We start from the raw sequence: 5872 nt of genomic DNA, 5'->3' as shown, positions 1-5872 counted from the left end.
AAAAAAAAAAAAGAAGAGAGTGATCAATTGAAATTCACCAATAATGTCCACACCTCATTTTATTATTTATTTTTTGAAAGGGAGTCTTGCTCTGTTGCCTAGGCTGGAGTGCAGTGGCACGATTTCGGCTCACTGCAACTTCTGCCTCCGGGGTTCAAGCCATTCTCCTGCCTAGCCTCCTGAGTAGCTGAGATTACAGGCGCCTGCCAACACGTCCGGCTAATTTTTGCATTTTAGTAGATATGAGGTTTCACCATGTTGGCAAGGCTAGTCTTGAACTCCCGACCTCAAGTGATCCACCTGCCTCGGCGTCCCAAAGTGCTGGGACTACAGGCGTGAGCCACCGTGCCCGGCCACACCTCATTTTATTCTACATTTCTTATGATTTTTTTTTTTGAGAAAAGTTATCACTGTGTCACCTAGGTTGGAGTGCAGTGGCACGATCTCGGCTCACTGCAACCTCTGCATCCCAGGCTCAAGTGATCCTCCCACCTCAGTCTCCTGAGTATCTGGGGCCACAGGCGCATGCCACTGTGCTTGGCTAATTTTTGTATTTTTTGTAGTCAAAGGGGCTCACCATGTTGCCCAGGCTGGTCTTGAACTCCTGGGTTCGAGTGATCCTCCCACCTTGGCCTCCCAAAGTACTGAGATTACAGGCATGAGCCACCATGCTCGGCCTTTAAAAGATTTTTTAACCTTTAAACAATGCATCTAACTTATATTTTAACAGATGATGCATGCACATAGTACAAAATGTTAAAGTAAGCAGTAAAGGGTAAGTTTCCCTCCTATCCTTCACCCCTTTCTCATCCCAAAAGGCAACCACTGTTATCGGTTTTTTTGTGTATCATTCCAGAGATATTCTATATTCAGTCAAACAATATATGCATTTTTTTTATCAATGGTGATATGGTACACATATTTTTGGCACCATAACTATATGTGTATGTGCTCATGCATACATATGTAAATGTATATTTGTATATGCATACACACAGAGATATATATATAGTCATGCACCACATAACAATGTTTTGGTCCACGACAGAAGTGACAGTAGTCCCTAAGATTATAATGAAGCTGAAAAATTCCTATCACCTAGTGATGTCATAGCACACACATTACTTGAGTATTTGTAGTGATACTGGTGTAAACAAATCTACCACACTGCCAGTCATATAAAAGTTCAGCACATACAATTATGCATGGTCCATAATGTTTGATAATGATAATAATAGGCCATGTTCCTGGCTTATGTATTTATTATATCATAATTTTTATTGTTATTTTAGAGTGTACTCCTTCTACTTACATATTTTTTAAAAGCTAACTGTAAGGCAGCCTCAGGCACGTCCTCCAGGAGATATCCAGAAGAAGACATTGTTATCATAGGAGATGACAGCTCCATGCATGTTATTGCCCCTGAAGCCAGGGGCACAAGCTGTGGAGGTGGAAGACAGTGATATTGATGGCTCTGGCCCTGTTTAGGCCTAGGCTAGTGTGAGTGTTTGTGTCTTAGTTTTCAACAGAAAATTTTAAAGTAAAATTAAAAAGCCATAGAATGAGGAGAAAGTAAAGAAAGAAAATATTTTTATACAGCTGTACGATGTGTTGGTGTTTTAAACTCGGAATAATTACTAAAAAGTCAAAGTTAAAAAAATTGAAAAGTTTATGAAGTAAAAATGTTACAGTAAGCTAAGGTTAATTTATTATTAAAGAAAGAAAAGTTTTAAAATAAATTTAGTGTAGCCTAAGTGTAGTGCACAGTAATCTCCTAAACCTTCATATTTACTCACTACTTACTCACTGCCTCGCCTAAAGCAACTTCCAGTCCTGTAAGCTCCATTTATGGTAAGTACCCTATGCAGATTGATAAGGTTTGAATTTGTGTCCTGACCCAAATCTCATGTTGAACTGTAATCCCCACTGTTGGAGGAGGAGCCTGGTGGAAGGTGATTGGATCATGGGGGCGAATGGCCCCTTGCTGTTCTTGTGATAGTGGGTAAGTGCTCATGAGACCTGGTTGTTTAAAAGTATGTGGCACCTTCCCTTTTGCTTTCTTCCTCCTTCTCCAGCCATGTAAGATATGCCAGCTTCCCCTTGCTTTCTGCCATGATTGTAAGTTTCTTGAGGCCTTCCCAGCCATGCTTCCTGTACAGCCTGCAGAACTGTGTCAATTAAACCTCTTTTCTTCATAAATTACCCAGTCTCAGGTAGTTCTTTATGGCAATGTGAGGATGGACTAATACAAAAGTGAACCATTTTCCATCTTTTATACTATATTTTTACTGTACCTTTTCTATGTTTAGCTATATTTAGATACATAAACAGTTACCATTGTGTCACAACTGCCTACAGTATTCAGTATAGTAACATGCTGTACGGGTTTGTAGCTTAGAAGCAATAGGCTATATCATATAGTCTACGTGTGTAGTAGGCTGTACCATTTAGGTTTATGTAAGTCACTCTATGATGTTCACACAACAACAAAACCACCTAACACGTTTCTCAGAATATATCCCTGTCCTTAAGTGAAATGTTACTCTGTGTGTGTGTATTTAAAATCTTGGAGCATCTCTGAAATCAGTACATGAAGATCTGTCTCTTTTTAATAGTTGCCTAGTATTCCATAGTAGGAATATGGAATAATTTGGTAAACTGTTCTTCTAGTGATGGACATTTAGATTGTTTCTACTCTGTTGCTATTATAAACAAAACCTCAATGAACAACCCTATACACACATTTTTTTCCCATTATGTGTGAGTGTATCTGTTTATCCAGATTGAATTTAATTACTTTTCATTTCCTCTTTCTTCCTGCAGTGTCAGTGCTAAGATCAGTGTAACTTTGGAAGCAAGGGAAAAAAATAGAGCATCTGAACAAAATATGAAACATACAATTCATCTTGATAAATCAAGCCTTGAAGGAAAATAGGAGAATGATTGCATGTGGTAAGTAAAATATTAAGTTGCCTGGTTTCTCAGGCCCCAGATTCTTCATCTAGAAACTGCTAGAACAAGATAGGACCTCAGCTATTCTTCAGTGCATCCCCCCTCCACGTTTTGACATATGAGGACACTGAGATCCAGAGATACTTGTAAATAGAAATGCTCAGTTAGATTGAAATCTAAGTATTCGGAGTTCTAGTTCTGTGCTCTTTTCAATACACTATCACAGTGTCCTTCTCAACGCTACTCTTTTGAAACTAAGAAAGAATTGGTCTTTAAAATCCAAGCAGACTGCATCCACTTCTGCCTTCTAAAGTGGTAGCATAATTCATAGCAACAGTGAACTAATCTCTGCTCCCTTTTAATAACAGAAACTTGGGAATGAGAGAGAAAGCAGAGATGGATATTTCAAAACCTCTGCCATTAAAGTATTTGGTCCATTTTGTAACAAGATATATAATAATGATATGTGGGGTGGCTACTCTTCTAGGCAGAGGAGTAGTGAGCTAAAAGACTTTGGATAATATTATGAGGGGAATGGGATTTTCCAGGGAACCCTGAGACAATGAACCCCAAAGAGGGTAATCAAGAAGCTTTAGAAGATACAGTGTGGCTCAATATCATGGAAGGGTAGCCTAAATATTTTATAAAGATAAAATGTCTGATATTTAAGCTGTGTGGCCTTGTTGCAATATAAACTCAAACTTTAAAGGAAGCCAGTTTCATATACAAATGTCTTCTGTGAGTGAACATTTTGGTTTATGTAGATGAAAAAAAAGAGAGCTGAGTTCTACATACAACTTAGGCCAGATCAGAGATTCAAGAACAACAATGAGAAGAGAGTAATAAGGGAGAGACCACAACCTGTGGGAGTGGGATTTTAAAGCCAGAGGGGATCAGGTTAAAAGGAAGCCTTCCAGCAGAACCTGAGAGCACTTAGACACTGAAAATCACCATACAAAGTGAAAGGCTACTACTGTTTAATGCCTTTCCCCTTCTAATGATTAGGGGTGAATAAGGAATCATTTCGGAATGTTTTGGTTGCATATAATAGAAAACATAACTAACATTGCTTTAAATAAAACTTTATCTAACAAGAAGACTGAGGGCAGAAGTTCTAGGATTATTTCTTCAACTCTACCAAGTCAGGGCACTGAGTTGGCATCGTGTGATTCTCCTGCCACTTTCTCCCTCAAGTTCAGCAGCCACAACTCTGTGCAAACTAGTCTTTAAAATACCTTAAAACTCATGGTCAGAAGATGGGGAAGGGAGAAAACTGTTCTCCCTGTATCGGAGAGAAGCTTTCCTGGGAGCCCCAGGAGGCTTTACCTCTCTTTGGCCAGATCTGACTCTCATTCCATCCCCAACTACAAGCTAGCGGGTGCTGAGAAGCAAGCATGCTCGTCCCTCACTTAATTACTTTATTTTTTTTCTTGAAAGCTTTGCCTCTAAGTGGAAAGCTGTTGATTTTTTTGAATTCTATTACTTTTAAGGGAAACATTACACTGTACTCTGTCCCAATCCAAGATATCCAAATAATTTTCACAGATAAGAAAATATATTCAGTGAACAATGAAAACAAATTTATATAAGAAATTAAGAACCATTTGAAAGTAAGTATATACAGTTTGTACACAAAATGAAATGTAATGAGGAAGAGCAGACTTGATAGGGATGGTGGAGGAGGGGTGAGGGATTCATTTTTTTGGAAGGTGAATTCTTTTGTCTACACCATTTGCTTCACCAGCTTTCAACTTTGGGGAGGCGATTCATAATTATTTTGTACCCTAACTTTACTTAAAAGCTATAGCCTAGAAATTACCTTTAGGACAAAATAAAAGCTAAACGTAAGAGTGTGTTGAAACGTGAAATTGCACATGCACAAAGACAAAGGAAATGTAGACAGCACATCTTCATCCCTCTCACTTGGCATCCATATGCAAAGCAGAACGTAGTGGGCTCATTCAAACATGATGCTTAATTCAAATTTGTTCCATATGATATGCTCTGACAAGTAAATGTATGTCATGTAAAATTTGTGAGCATGACTTAGCCTGCAACTGAAATGATGCAATATCACTTCTTATAGCATGTTTGTTTGGTGTGTTTGGGGAACAAAAAAAGTCAATATATTGAAGAAAAGGAGTCATTGTTCAAAAGTGTCATAACTTTTAAGAGCCATTATGACAAAAGTCATTAACTAAACAGTTGTTATGTACAGTTAAGTCTGTACCTGGAAAGGGGAACAGAATCATCTCGACTGGTTTCTCATTAATCATAGCCACCCTTTAAGCCTGGGAATTTTGCCAACCCTAACCAAATTGGAGTCTCTTCTCACAGAGAGGGAAGGTGGCTGTTGGTTAGGTCACTAAGTGTGTCTGCCACAAGATATCTGTTCCCTTCCAGATTGCTTGGAAAATGTGCATTATGCAAGAAGTTAACTGAGGCTTGGTAATAAGACTTATATGTAACTTTAATCACAGAATAGAATTAACTTCTTATAAATACTATACTGGCAAGTAATTGATGGCCAGTTGCTGGTGCAGAGTCCTCAGTATCCCATAGACAGGCAATAACCACCCTACACACCACAGAGAATGGAACTTTTGGCACTTGCATTGAAATGTGAAGATCTGCCGGGCGCAGTGGCTCAAGCCTGTAATCCCAGCACTTCGGGAGGCCGAGACGGGCGGATCACGAGGGCAGGAGATCGAGACCATCCTGGCTAACACCGTGAAACCCCGTCTCTACTAAAAAATACAAAAAACTAGCCGGGCGAGGTGGCGGGCGCCTGTAGTCCCAGCTAATTCCGGAGGCTGAGGCAGGAGAATGGCGTAAACCCGGGAGGCGGAGCTTGCAGTGAGCTGAGATCAGGCCTCTGCACGCCAGCAGGGGGCGACATCGCCAGTCTCTGCCTCAAAAA

This window comes from Rhinopithecus bieti, unplaced genomic scaffold (genome assembly GCF_001698545.2).
Source record: "Rhinopithecus bieti isolate Rb0 unplaced genomic scaffold, ASM169854v2 scaffold_25806, whole genome shotgun sequence".
Classification (NCBI taxonomy): domain Eukaryota; kingdom Metazoa; phylum Chordata; class Mammalia; order Primates; family Cercopithecidae; genus Rhinopithecus; species Rhinopithecus bieti.
This window is presented reverse-complemented; position numbering follows the sequence as displayed.